Below are 15,913 nucleotides of genomic sequence, written 5' to 3'. Positions count from 1 at the left end.
CCAATTCTCACATGTTCCGCTTTTTTCAAATCAGGCACTTCGTGAGAAGTCAAAACCCTCAATTCCCATCCACCTGATTCTGTGATAGGCTCCTTTCTATCTCTTGGGGCTGGTGAAAGGAAGCTTACCTCAATTATATACGATACTATCTTTAAAGTTAATTCGACTCATTTAGACTCCCTGAGATCTGCCTGGGACCGGGACCTCGGTATTAACATGTCAGATGACCAGTGGGAACTAACATGCATTAGACCTGGTATATACCTCCTCTAAATGTGCAAGGCACAGACCATTGCAGTGCAAGATACTACATAGAGTCCATTACACCAAAGAAAAGCTGGCCAGAATATACCTAGACAGGTCCGATGCATGTAATAGATGTGCATGTAGCAGACTACATGCACATGTTTTGGTCCTGCCCTAAATTATCATTGTTCTGGTCTGCTGTGTTTAATTCACTTGAGGAGGTGCTGGGTGAACCAATTGACCCTGATGCCCTCACTGTCCTTTTCGGAATCCCCATAGTGCCTAATGCGTCCAACTCCGCACGCCGAGTCATTGCTTTCACAAATTTACTATAGCTAGGAGGCTTATTCTCCTTAAATGGATACACCCCTCCCCTCCTACGCATAATAGATGGATTCATGAAATTCTATATTGTATCCAAAAGGATCATGGGTTCTCCCTTGACGGCTCCTTGAAGATGTTTCACAAAACCTGGCAACCTTTTCTGGACCACATTGGCACCCTTACTATGGAGGAAGAACTCACTAATTAGTGTGTTGAGCAGAGAACGCCCCCCCCCCCCCTCCTCTCTCTCTCTCTCTCTCTCTCTCTCTCTCTTTCCTGTTCCTCGGTATGAATGTGAGTGTCTTTCTTTGGTTACTGTCTGTCTTTGTCTATTAATTTTGTTTTGTTTTGATACGCCTTGCATTTGAACGTACCTGTATGTGTGTTATCTGTTTACTGTGTTTTTGTTCTGTTATGCTGTGTTTTGTTGTTTTTGTTTTAATTGTTGTCATAGTTTTTTGTCAGAAAATGACAGACCTCTTTCAGTTTACTACTTGCCAAAATGTCTTGTTTTTTATTGTCTTTGCAAAAAAGTAATAAAGAGATTTGTATAAAAAAAAAAAGTTACCAACAAAATATACTACAAAAACTGGTCAAACATTGGCCAAATTGTAAAATAATATTAGAAAGACGAAAACATTGTGAGGCGTTGTGACCTTGTAGAACGGCTATTTTCACAATATTTCCCTGTGGAAACCGAGTCAAACTAAATGTAACGCCTCATCTCCCACAATTCCAAGTGCTTGTCTGGGTGAGGGGGGGTCCCCATTTCAAATATGATTATTTTGGGGGCTACGCAGTTCAACTATGATTATTGTAGGGGGTCGCGGCCTGAAAAGCACCCCTACATTTCACCTTGCCGCCCTTCCGTCACGCCATCAATACATTTCTAGAATCGCCGCTGACAGGTAAACACAGCTGAAAGGTATTAACATTAATTCCGGGGTGTGTTTTCGTTTAGGTGTTTCTGTGTGTGCCATACACATAAACACCTATGACATGTCAGAATGCTCTGGCCACAACAAAACAAACATCATCAGTTGTTCTGGCGACCCCCAGGCATGCAGCTGGTTTCCATTCTGACCATCTTATCAGGAGCCAATTTAACCCCTTAAGACCTGAGACCGATTCTACAAATGTCTTCTAAATCCTATAACAGTTTTCTGAAAAACGTATGTTGCTTATACATCGGTGGTTCTCAAATGTATTCATGTCAAGGAGGACCCCCGAAATATTTCGTTCCAGGGACCCCCAGAAGCAAAGATTTGAGTTAGAAAATAGCAAAAAATAGCAGATCTACAAGAGCTTGTATATCTGCTATTTTTGAATAGCCAAAGTATAAAGAAATATGGCTAAAATCTAAAAAGGACACGTATGCTTTCCCGGATTGAATGGGTTTAGACCTAGAACCCCAAATCCAATGGCAAGACGACTCAAGCCATTGCTGAGTCGAGAACAGCTGGTTCAAAGTGCTTCTCCGACAGCCATCCGATGTAATGGTAGACCGCTAATCAAGACCAAAGGCAGCTGCTGACAGCCACATTAGTGTCCCGTTTACACGGCTCGCTCGCATTACCTCCAAATGAACCACAACACGGTCAAGATGAGGTGTGATCCATGCCAGAACAACTCAACAGCATGGCATACGATATAAAACCCAAACCAATGATTCGGTCTTGATTAATGCAGGAGCGGTCAGAAGAAGCATGCCAAATGCAAGCTCATTTTTTCAAGTAATCCAGTATCTGTTGCAGCTGCAAGGAGCCTTGTATTATGGCATGTATACAGAGCAGTTGAGCACAGCATATAAGCTTGTCACACTCTCTCTCTCTGCTGTTTTTATGAGGCAAACATGTGCCGTGCAGGAAATGCAAAACGAGGACTTTCTCCTCCTCCTCCTGCCTGAATTCTCTCTCTCTCTCTTTCTCACATTTAAACGGCGACAGCATCCCCCCCCCGTCAGTCAGTCACCTTGTCGTGGCATGATGATGATGATGATGATGCGGCGGTGGGCAAAACCAGAGAAAGCAACAGATGTCTAAATGCAACTCGAGCGAAAAGATAGAAAGTCTGACCGACCTGTTTGATGCCTGTTGTTCAGTTCGGAGGGAGAGCCGCTTGAAATGTAATAGAGAGGGTGGGAGTTTGTGAGGGAGTGAGAAGGAGCGAGACAGAGAGAGAGAGACAGAGACAGAGAGAGAGAGCAACAGGGTGGGAGGGAAGGAGGGAAGGAGGGAGGTACATGAGGGCTATGGAAAGAGAGTGTAAGAGGGGAGCGGGTATACTGTGAGCTCGGTTGCTGTCGATGATTTAAGTGTGTGTATGTTCTGGCAAGGACCGACGCGACCCCCCTCCTCAAATCCAGCGTGTTGACACTACAACGTATGGACTGTGCGCGTCCGGTGTGTATACGCTTAAGGTCTTTATGTTATTTCTGTGGGCCAAAGGTGCCATGCTGCCTGCAGGGTGGTCTGGTCTGTTTCCACAAAGACAGACAGACGAGACGGACCCCTCGACCCCCCTCATGAATAAAAATCGTGTCTGTATCTGTATCTGTGTCTATTTTAGAACAGCCACCTGTTAATGACATTAAAGTCGCCGGGAAAAAGGAGGAGCCTGTGTTTGTATGAGAGGAGCCAGGAGGCTCGCGCAGAATGAATACGACTGTGGAGAGGACCGTGACCCTCAGACAGAGGAGAGAGACAGAGAGACAGACAGACAGACAGACAGACAGACAGACAGACAGACAGAAGTAGACAACGACTAAGAGAGAGGGAGAGGGACTGAGAGAGACAGAGACAGACAGACAGACAAACAGACAGGCAGGCAGGCAGGCAGACAGACAGATAGACAGACAGACAGACAGACAGACAGGAGTATACAACGGCTAATAGAGGGTGAGTAAGTAAGAGAGAGGGAGAGGGACTGAGAGAGCCAGAGACAGACAGACATACAGACAGACAGACTAATAGAAGGTGAGTAAGTAAGAGAGAGGGACTGAGAGAGACAGAGACAGACAGACAGACAGACAGACAGACTAATAGAAGGTGAGTAAGTAAGAGAGAGGGAGAGGGACTGAGAGAGACAGAGACAGACAGACAGTAGACAGACAGAGAGAGAGAGAGAGAGAGATATATTGAGAAGCAGCAGACATCATGCATCATGAGTAACAGGACACACAGAATGTCCAGAGCTAGTTGTGAACTTGTGAGCCAAACCGCTTGTTTATGAGAGGTGGGGTGGGGGGGGGGCACAATAGAGGCTCAATTACAGTTCTATTAGGTACCACAGCAGCCCCCCCCCCCCCCCACGCACATGCACACGCACACTCACACACCCTCTATCACCTTCAGTCTTTATCGCCGTGTCAAATTCTCACTTTCCTTTCAACGGTGTGTTACTCTGCGTTGCTTTAACTGGAAGCTATTTCCACAGACCCCTCCTGTAACCAGTGGTGTAAAGTAACTAAGTACATTTACTCAAGTACTGTACTCGCATTGCGACGTGTTGTGAGCTTGTAGGTCTGCTATTTTCAAATATTTTAGTACTTTTGCTTTGGTACTTTGGTACTTTAAGTACACTTTGATACCAATATTTTTGTACTTTTACTCAAGTCAATTTTTAATTCCAGACTTTTACTTGTAACAGAGTACTTCTACATTGCAGTATTGATAATTATACTTTTAAGTAAAATATTTCAGTACTTTTTCCACCACTGCATGTGGCCGATCTCTAATCTGATCTAGACGGCAGAACCACCAGTCAATTGTTCCACGGCTATATACACATTAGAACCAGATTGAGCGTCGGATAGTCTCTGGGATCGTGTTGTAAAAGGGGCTTTGAATAAAAAAGCCTCCCAAGAATCCTCAACAGCCACTGCACTGTTCCGCAGCTAGACAGACAGAGGAACATGTGGTTTTCGTGGCTATAGATGAGAGGCGGCAGAACGACCTCACTTGAATTCGGATCCTCTGGCCCTTTGGACGCGAGGAGGCTATAATCTGCCTCTCTGCCCAAGCTTTCGTCACCTACTTTGACAAGGTCGATGGTATCAGAAGCGTGTTCTGCCCAGCTTACCACTAATCAACCGACTAACTCAATCTAATGCTAAAGCCAAACATCTCATGATGTCTGACCTCCACTCCATGATCTTATATACACAGACAGACCTGAGGCCCATTCTATACAACAAATGCCTTCTAAACCAGGGGTCTTCCAACGTTTTCAGGCCAAGGACCCCTTAGCTGAGAGAGAGAGATGAAGCAGGGACCCCCACTACAGTGTTTACAATTGTGTTGCAGATTTAACTTTTCCATAGATTTCATATATTGCTGGATTCATATCATAATATGTATTTTAAGATGGTTAACCCTCGATATTTAGTTAACTTGACCGTTGGCTAAGTACTTGGTCTGCTCTTTTTCCCCTCTGCACCAGCTCTCCAAAAATAGCAGATCTCCAAGCTCCACAACGCCTCGCAGCGCGAGGCGTTGTGGAGCTTGTAGATCTGCTATTTTTTGGCAGCTTGTTGTGGAGCTTGTATATCTGCTATTTTTGGCTAAAGTTCCCCATAACACAAAGATTTGGCGGACCCCTGTAGTAATTCTGAGGACCCCCTAGGGGTCCCGGACCCCCTGTTGAAAACCCCCTCTCTACGCCAACAGGCTGCACCTCTGATCACCAATTATTGGCCTATACATTGGGGATGAGTACACCTACAGATGGGAGGTTGACCATCTGCTTTCTAGAGGTAAGAAACATTTGGAGCTCAATGCTTTACAGGCTGTACTACTTGCTCACACTGTTACTTGCACAAGTTGCACTAACGTACATATTGTTGCTGTCAGGCAGAAACCAGCTAACTCCATTTTGACGCTTTGCTTTTTTTCACATAAATCAGGGCCATTGAATGTGTTGGTAAACCCAATGAAAAGTATCAAAAACTGCTTCTGACAAAAGCAGCTAACTCCATTGGATCCTCAAACTTTCTGCTAAACCAGCTAACTCCATCAAAGGGGGGTGGAGTTAGCTGGTTTTGCTGACTCCAGGCTCCACCCCCTTTTGACCTCCAACCTCATTGTGAGCTTGGAGGTCCATTCAGCTGTTCTTATTAATGATGAACAAAACCTCCTAACTCCACTTTTTATTTTGTTTTTGTCATTTCCTGAAAAATGAACATTTTGGAGTTAGCTGGTTCCTACCGGACAGCAGAGATATACAGTATATATTGTTCATATATAATAGACTCCAACCTGCTTCCGGCGGCTACCTACTTCACGCAGATACGGGAAGTAAATGGTAAATAAAATGGTAAATGGTGCATTTATATAGCACTTTTATCCAAAGCGCTTCTCATAGGTTGTGCATTACATTCACCCATACACCGATGGCGGAGGAAACCATGCAAGGCTCATCGGGAGCAATTAGGGGTTCAGCGTCGTGCTCAAGGACACTTCAACACTTAACTCTGGGGGAGCCCCCCAGCCCGGGATCGAACTGATTTTTCATTTATTTTCTTTGTGTGTCTTAGATAGAGCCTATTCACCTCCATCAAGAGGGCCCAGCAGAGAATGTTCTCCCTGCGGCAGCCGGATGGAAAGGATGGTCCAGTTCTACGCATCCATCATGGGGTCCATCCTCAGCGCATCCATCAGCATCATGGTGGCCCGCCGGCTCCAGTGCCAAGGACAAGGGCAGACCGCAGCAGATCCCTCAGCCGGCAGACAGGGTCGTCAGGGTGACGTGACCTGCCGTCTCTCCGGGCGGGACCTGCAATAATGCTCCAGGACTGACAGATAGTGGCCCCGCTGGCCCCGTTTAAACCCCCAGAAACCACCTCTTAGAACGATGGTTCCCAAACTGGGTGTCGGGACCCCCAGGGGGGTCCACAAATGATTTGTGGGGGTCCCCAGATGATTTGCCTAACGTGCAACATTGTTTTGTCACTCAACAGTAAACAAACCAACATACAGTGGGCTATAAGTGTACAGGGCATTTCTAAAGTGACAATTTAAGGACTTTTAAGATCTTTTTAATACCTCTAAAATGAAATGATAAAATAAGACCATTACCACTTCAGAAATAACCAACACACTATACAATAAAAACATTGGTCAAATTGTCAAATATTACCTAAAAAAAAAAATAGCCGATCAACAAGCTCACAACGTCTCGCAGTGCTATTTTCACAATATTTATCTGTGGAACCAAGTCAAACTAAATGTCTCAAATCCTACAATTCCAAGTGTACCCACCCAGTTCGAATATGATTCTTTTGGGGGGGTCACGGGCACGGCCTTAAAATGTTTGGAAACCACTGTCTTAGAAGAAAGAGTCACATTCAGCAACTGGTTCTGGTCAACAAGCCCCCTGTGCCATCACCCTGGGACTAAAGACTACTACCCCCCCCCCCCCCGCACACGCACACACACACACACACACACACACACACACACACACACACACACACACACACACACACACACACACACACACACACACACACACACACACACCTACCACTCCTGCATGTATAATAAAAAAAAGGACAATAATCCGTCCATAGCATATTTGTTCATTGTTTATATAGTCTATCCTTTATCCGTTATATTATGTATATTAAATACATATATATATATAATATATACGTAATATAACGATAAGTGCTTAAGAAATGCTGTAGACTGTCTGCTTCTGAAATGCCATTAATGTAGGCTACAGCGCAACCAAAAAAAAGAATGTTCAGTGTGGATGTAACTCTGAGCGTATAGCCTACTTACACTGTCCTGTCAGTTAAATTAACACTGAGGATTATGCTGTGTAAAGGCCCTGTCAAACAGACACATTAAATACATACAAAAGCGCCACAGAGAAGCGACCGCGCATTCCCCTGACAGTTCAGGTTACACATGGGCCACGGTGAGTGAGGAGGAGGCCAACCCCAGGCTGCCAGCATGCCTGCACTCAGCGGTGTGGAAGATGTACTCAGATATTTTTACTTAAGTAAAAGTAGCAATACTACAATATAAAAATACTCTGTTGCTCTCCATAATAAATATACTATAGATTAAATCAATCCACTCATTTATAGTTAACGTTCGTAAGCCATTTTTTAGTTGAGGCCTTTTTGGATGCTACTAGTAATACCCTTAGCAAGTATTGATCCTGCATAGTACTCAATAAGTGACCAAGTAGAGAGACAGTTTCCTCCCCTTATGTTTGTATTTGTATGTTTTGTATGTTCGTTTGTATGTATGTTTGTTTGTTAGTAATGTGTTAGTCTTTTCTTTTTTGTGTATGTTTGTTTTCATGTTCTGAAAAATTCAATAAAAAAATAAATGGAAAAAAGAAAAAAAATACTCTGTTGCAAGTATAAAAGGCCTGTGTTCAAAATCTTACTAGAGTAAAAGTACAAAAGTATTGGCATCAAAATATACTTAGAGTACCAAAAGTAAAAGTACTAAAAATGTTTGAAAATAGCAGACGGGTTTGTGAGCTTGTAGATCGGCTATTTTCAAATAGCCTATGTATAAAATAGGGCTAAAGTGGTTAATGTATGTTTTATAATATGATAATTTATATCCAAAGTAACTAGTAACTAAAGTTTTCAAATAATTGTAGTGGAGTAAAAGTATAATATTTGCCTCCGAGATGTAGTGGAGTAGAAGTACTGAAAATTGGAAATACTCCAGTAAAGTAAAAATACCTCAAAATTGTACTTAAGCACAGTAAATCTACTTTAGTAAGTTACTTACTAAGTTACTTTACACCACTGACGGTGAGTAAGCCTGCACTGCATGCTTGCACTGCACGCATTGGAGGGCAAAGAGAGAGTGACAGTGTTGCCAGATTATGTGAAAGAAACAAGCACAGCAGGTCTACAAAAAACAAGCCCAAAAGAAGCGCCTATACCAGTTTAACCACTTTGAACCTATACACATTGGCTATTTGGTAGCGGATCTACAAGCTCACAACGCCTCGCATCTGCTATTTTCAAAAACAATCTTGAAAAAAAAAAAAACAGCTAAATGTTTTAAATACACAAATCTTGTGAGGGGGTCCCTGGCACAAAATATTTTCAGATGGGGGTCCGCATACTAATACAAATTAATTTGGGGGTCCTTGACATGAAAAGGTTTGAGAACCACTGGTTTAAACAACATTAGGAAACAAGCCCAAAAAAAGCAACTCTACACTTTAAAAACAAGCCTCCCCCCCCAAAAAAGCAACCCGCAAACTACCAATATTTACAGGCGACTTTACAGGAAAAACAAGCCAAAAGTCACTCATAATAAGCAGACCTGGCAACACTAGTGAGTGAGTGAGTGAGGGGGAGAAACTACGAGAGTGGGGGAGAGAGAGAGAGAGAGAGAGTGGGTGAAAGAAGAAGTGCCAGACAGTGTAAGCTGAGAGTGAACCAGAGGAGAAACGAGGGGGCGAGTTAAGATAGGTGCAACGAGGGGGATTCAGTGAAGTTAATAAGGCTGTAGGCTCGAAGGACAAACGTACACACACGCGCACGTGCGCGCGCGCGCACACACACACACACACACACTTCCTTTTTTGGCTGCAAGTCTTCTCTGTCGTGTTGAAACCTCATAATGTTCCAAAAACTGTTACTTTTCAGGATTCAAATTCAAAAGTAGCAAAAGCAGCGTTCGAGCTTGCGGATTTGCTACTTCTGCTACTTTTATGTGACGCTGTAGTATATGATCAAGTAGGGTGTTCATTTGCAAGAAAACACAAAAAGTTAAAACATGGAGATAAGAGGTTTCTGCCCGACAGCAACGAAGTGCAAGCTGCAAGTTCCACCGTATAACCGTATAACAGTGTTGCATCCTGTACAGTTGCGAGAGAAAGAGCCATCCAAAAGGGCCATCCAACTAATATGCCCATATATGGGCATTCCAATGTATGGGCATATACTGATGACATCAGGGATCTCCATATATGGGCATAAAAGGAACACAGACAGACGGGTACAATGGGTACCCTGACAAAGCCCCCAACACTATGACTCATGACATATTGGTCGGATCGGCAGTGCGACGTAGGTGTGAGGGCCACGTAGCACGCCGAACTCTAGATGTGAGGGCAGCATAACGGCCTGAACCTCTAGTAGTGGAAAAGTAGAAAAAAGAAGTGATGCACAAATTCAAATTACCTTGACATATGCGTTTGTGTGAATGCAAGCATTAATACAATAGACCATTTTTCACAGCAATTATTTTGACATGAAACAGTTGGGTAAACACAGGTGTTTCTTCAAAGGAATGCGAGCACTTCTCTCAACAACTTAGTTTCAGGATGCGTTCCAATAAAATGAAAAGATCACCAGCAGCACTCACTTAAGTACTTGAACCACATGCATGCCTCGCACATTTGCCAAAAATAGCAGAGCTTGTAGATTGGCTATTTTTTGGTGAAGAGATTCGGCGTAGAGGCAAAAAAAATGGTCTGAGGACAGTTGCAACTTAAGTGCGCCAGAGGGTTTAAGGCAGGGGTCTTCAACAGGGGTCTTGGACCCCTAGGGGGTCCTCAGAGTTTCTACAGGGGAGCCACCAAATCTTTGTGTAGAACGCCTCACAGCGCAATGCGGTGTGAGCTTGTAGATCGGCTATTTTCGGCAAAGAGGTTTGGTGTAGAGGGGAAAAGAGCAGACCAAGTACAGAGCCAAAGGTCAAGTTTACTAAATACTAAGTATTGACGGTTTAAGTGTCTGAAAATACACATTAAAATGAATCCAACACAACACTACACAACACATTGATAGTGCTGTCCAATACGTCTATGAAATGTATGAAAAAGTTTAATCTGCAACACTGTTATAGCGCCACCAGAAGGCCGCTTTTGCAAAAAACATTTTTTACAGTACTCCTACAGATTTTGTCCAAACATCACGCAAATCGCTACACAGTATCTCTATGGTCATTAAACGAAAAAGGTCCTTCAGATTTTTCATATTCCATCCTGATTGGCTAACCTTTGCCCTGCATTTTCACATCTGCCTTTCATAGTGCCAACAGGAGGCCGACTTATGTAAAACACATTTTTTTATATTACTCCTTCCGATTTTATCCAAATTTCACGCGAATCGGTACACATGATCTCTATAGTCATGTGATCAAGACGGATCCGTTTGATTTTTCATATTCCATCCTGATTGGCTAAGATTCACATCTAAAGTTTACAGTAGTGGCTTGTTTTTAACAAAATGCCGCAAATCATGAACGCAGTGTCCGATTGCGGTCAAACTTTGAACGCACATTCACACTATGTTGAGGAACAAACCACCCTTTTAACATTGGCTTGTTACAGCGCCACCAGCAGGTCATATTTGCAAAACACATTTATGGAACAAAATGCCTCAAATCATGAATGCAGCGTCCGAAACTTGACCCCCCCACCCACCCACACTTTACACCAGAAAAAAGTGACCTTTTGGTACCTACCAAAAACTGACCTTTTCAAATGGCCCGGATTTACAGAGGACTATGTCTAAAAAATGTTTAATGCAAATGTTCTCTATCACACACACACACACACACACACTTCCAATAACAGTCAAAACACAACCGACATAATAGTGTAGATTCAAATCAGCCTTCAATTCCAGAGCCACAAACCAACAGTCACTGAACATGTTTCACTGCCACACCGGGCCCCAACACGGCAGCAACAGAGCTACTGTACATCTTGAACAACATCAGCAGCACATGACACGAACAGCATCAAACACGAACAACACACAACAAAAACATCATACAACACAAACTGCAGCAGCAGCATCCAGCAAAATAAAAGGATAGGTATGTCACAATTATTACATAATCACCTGATCGCAAGTATTTGAGATAATCGCAATTCCTTTTCGTATAATCGACATAATCATTTCCATGTTGAAAAATGTCCATAGGTTTTCAAACATTTAAAAAATAGTGGAAATAGCAGACTGCCATTTCCAGTATTATTTTTTTCCATGTTCTCCACTTCATGTTTTTTTTTTCAAGTATAAAGTTATTGAGTTATGCACGTTATTTGTCATATCTGACATACAAAGACAGACACATTTTTATTAAAAATGTTACAATGTTCAGTGTACGACGCAATAATTAATTAATTCGGCCTAGTTAATCACAATTATTTGAGCGACAATTAAAAAGTCAAGTAAAATGTCATAATCGTGACAGCCCTAAAGAGGTTCCTACTTTGAGCCGTCTTCATCAGCCGTCTTCAGGGGAAACCCAGAGAAGGACAAGGTCTTCGGCCGTTCGTGGGGACCAAGTCTTCGGAGGAATCCCCCATGCAGACAAACCCATGGATAGAGAGAGATCTCCAGATCTCGTTCTCTAGGGGAGGGCATCCTCAGATGAGCCTTCCAGCGGGCATCTCCATCCTCCGTACATCTGGTTGGCTTCACCAGTACTTTATTAGAGGTGGATGGTCTGGGAGGGTGTTACACTGTAGGTGAGAACCTCAGTCTTCAAGGCATTTACGATGCAGATGTCATCTGCATGGTCATATGTACATGTGTGGGGGTGAATGGGTGGGTGGGTGTGTGTGTGGGGTGTGTTTGTGTGTGTGTGTTTACAAAATGAAAAAAAGATTACATTAGAGAGTCATCTAGACCTCCTAGTTGTAGTAGTGAAGCCCAGTTCTTGCTCCCCTCCTCCACTGATGGCCTGTCTTCATAGTCCACGCTTATAATGAAGAGGAGAGGGGAGGGGGGTGGGTCCCATGCAACACCTCTGCCAGCCTTGAGTATCTGAATGAAAAAGAAAAAAAGAAAGAAAGGAGAAAAAAAAGAAAAGAAAGATTAATTCAAGTAACCGAGAGCCACATAGGTATACTGTATCCTGTCACAACACACTGCCTAGTATACGTATACTGTATCCTGTCACAACACACAGCCTAGTATACGTATACTGTATCTGTCATAACGGCATAACATATACAGCCTAGTATACGTATACTGTATCCAGTCACAACATACAGCCTAGTATTACGTATACTGTACCCTGTCACAGCATACACAACCTAGTATACGTATACTGTATCCTGTCACAACATACACAGCCTAGTACACAGTATGTATACTGTACCCTGTCAATATACAGCCTAGTATGCTTTACTGTATCCAGTCAACAAACAGCCTAGTATACGTATACTGTATCCAGTCAATATACAGCCTAGTATGCTTTACTGTATCCAGTCAACATACAGCCTACTATGCTTTACTGTATCCAGTCAACAAACAGCCTAGTATACGTATACTGTATCCAGTCAACATACAGCCTAGTATGCTTTACTGTATCCAGTCAACATACAGCCCAGTATACGTATACTGTATCCAGTCAACATACAGCCTAGTATACTGTATCAGTCAACATACAGCCTAGTATACGTATACTGTATCCAGTCAACATTCAGCCTAGTATACGATGTTAAGCCTGGAACCAAGCCATCCAGGATCCTGATGAATGTGTAAAGTGATTTATTAGGCCCAGTGGTGCAAAAAGCACTACAAATCTTTACTTGGGTAAAAGTACCAATACAGCAATTTTGAAATACTCTATTACAAGTACAAGTCTGATATTCAAACTTTGCTTCAGTGAAAGTACAAAAGTATTGGCATCAAAATTACTTAAAAGTACCAAAAGTAAAAGTACTCATTATGCACAAAGCGTTGCGATGTGACGCATTGTGAGTTTGTAGATCGGCTATTTTCAAATAGCCTAACTATATAGGCTATAGGGCTGAAGTGGTATGTTTTGTAAAAATAATCCAAATCTACAAAGTAACTAGCAGCAAAGTTTTCAAATATTTGTAGTGGAGTAAAATATTTGTCTCTGGGATGTAGTGGAGTAGAAGTAAAAGTATTGAAAATTTAAAATACTCCAGTAAAGTAAAAGCTCCTCAAAATTGTACAGTACTTGAGTACATGTACTTAGTTACTTTACACCACTGACTAGGCCTGCATAGCCTGTCTTAGCATCACAATCAAACACAGCTCAACAATACAACATATTCACTTCACATCACATCACACAACACAACAATGCTTCATCCTGACTAGTTGTTACTTTACCAAGTAAAGTAAGAGTGAAATTAAACACGCAATTCCATCAATTCCTTTAATGCTAAGCAGCTAATTAGCTAAGCTCACCTGCAGAAAGTCACCTGAGTTTGGTCAGATGGAGAAAATGCACTCCTGTTTCTGCAGTCTTGTCACAAACAGCAGCTTTCACCACTCTGGTAAACACTGACAACTCTACACAATGTTCTTGTGGAGTAACATTGCACTATGAGTTGTTTATTTTGCCCTTTTACTTCCAAACTTTGCAGAGCTTGTAACAAACTGTGTGTGTGTCTGTGTGTGTAGGGGGGGGGGGATAATTGGAGGACTTTTAAAGCCCGCCCCCTCCTCCCTGCTTCCTAGGGATTGTGGAGCAATAACCAACTACACTCCCATAGGGCAGGGTTTCTCAAGGAAGTGGGTGCCCGTGGCCAGTGGTGTGAAGTAACTAAGTATATTTACTCAAGTACTGTACTTAAGTACAATTTTGAGGTATTTTCACTTTACTGGAGTATTTACAAATTTCAATACTTTTACTTCTACTCCACTATATCTCAGAGGAAAATATTGTACTTTTACTCCACTACAATTATTTGAAAACTTTAGTTACTAGTTACTTTGCACTTTTGCAGATATAAATTATTACATTGTAAAACATACATGAACCACTTAAGCCCTATTTTATACGTAGGCTATTTGAAACATTTTAATGCTTTTACTTTTGGTACTTTAAGTACCTTTTGATACAAATACTTTTGTACTTTTACTCAAGTACTCAGACCTGCCAGCACTCTCCCCTCAGTGCTCCATATTCTTTTTCTTAGGCTCGGCTTTCCATCCACACACCTGCACTACACCATGTTCCACACATCCATAGCATACACATTCATACACCACTGACTGATTTACTGACTCACCTCACAGTATCCTTATCTCATCTGTTCAGTTATGCCATCCATTTATATCGTAGTTGATTGTTAGGTTAATTCTTTAATAAACATGTGTTATTGATTCTACACCTGATGTTCCTTCCCTTATTTGTCATGGATTTGAGCCAGTCATGACACTGGGGACACCTGCCCCCCTGGATTCGCAATTTATCTGTGCCAGATTACATTATCTGCCATATGTGTTTCTTCAGAACACACTAGGGTCATGTGATCAAGATGTATTATGGGTCATGTGATCAAGATGTATTATGAGTCACACCCCATTCCAATTGGCTATGACTGGCTTCCAAAGGGCCCTGGGTAGGCAACCCGGCCTGGTGGAGACCTGTGCTCTGAGGAGCACACTTTTCTAGTTTGTATTTGTTTTGTTTTATTGTATGGCATGGGCAGCAGCATTGCGGACGCGTTCCATTGGAGCCTTCTTCAGCATCAGTGAAATTGAAGAAGGCTCTGGCTGAAACATGTCCGTATGCTGCCTGCTGCCCATGCCAAACACAATAAAATGTACCTAAAAAAGGACTTTAAGTGGGTGCTGGAGACCTTTTCCTTTTATTTAAACACAGGTGTTACCATTAATTAAGGTTGTGTTCCATTCAGGTCAAAGTGAGTCAGAGGGCTGCTGGAAAGGCTCTTTAAATGGAACAGAACCTTAACCACTTCCAGCCTGAAAAAAAAACAATATGACTGTTTGTCCTGTGAAATGTTTTAAACCAAGAACGAAGAGACATTCAATAAAGCTCAACAACAATAAAATAAAAACAAATTCTGACAAGAGGACGGCAAGAGTTACGGAGCTGAAAATTGGTCGTAGGCTACATGTCTCATTATATTTTTGATAAAATACTTTTTTTGTCCATTTTTAAATGAAGTCAAATGTATAATTTCTTTCAGGCGTTCCGGCAAGTTCTTCCAGAGGCATAGACCTTGGTATGGAACTGTAAATTGACCTATATAGTCCTAATGAAAGCAAAGGAGAACAGAAGATATTCCTATTGGATATTTGTGTAGCCTACATGATTATTTGGCAAAAACAGATTACAGAAGCTTGTAGGGAGAAGATTAGTTTTGTACTGGAAAACAAATAACAGGCGCTCAGGTGGAGCAGGGGTAAAGTACCTGTCAACCACCACAGAGTCAAATATACTATATATACATTCAAATAGTTGCACAAATGTTCAAGACTTTTCAAAAATAGCAGAGCTTGTATATCTGCTATTTTCTAATGCTATGAGCTTGGATATCTGCTATTTTTGAATAGCCAAAGTATAACATAATGTTTAAAGTGGTTAAGATGAATGTGACGCTATATTAACCC

General features: G+C 42.2%; 1 protein-coding gene across 2 annotated transcripts in view; it reads right to left on the bottom strand.

The window, feature by feature from the left end:
- Positions 1–2,792, bottom strand: part of cacng6b (calcium channel, voltage-dependent, gamma subunit 6b) — a 33,860-nt gene extending 31,068 nt beyond the window's left edge. Inside the window, exon 1 of one of the 2 annotated variants that reach the window (XM_084049181.1) lies at positions 2,650–2,792. The gene's annotated coding sequence lies outside the window, so the exon portion shown is untranslated. The remainder of the gene's footprint in view (positions 1–2,649) is intronic. The other variant, XM_084049180.1, reaches the window with a different exon arrangement.
- Positions 2,793–15,913: the final 13,121 nt, after the last annotated feature.

Source organism: Gymnoscopelus microlampas (assembly GCF_963454915.1).
Source record: "Gymnoscopelus microlampas genome assembly, chromosome: 3".
In the NCBI taxonomy this organism is placed as follows: Eukaryota; Metazoa; Chordata; class Actinopteri; order Myctophiformes; family Myctophidae; genus Gymnoscopelus; species Gymnoscopelus microlampas.
This window is presented reverse-complemented; position numbering and strand designations above follow the sequence as displayed.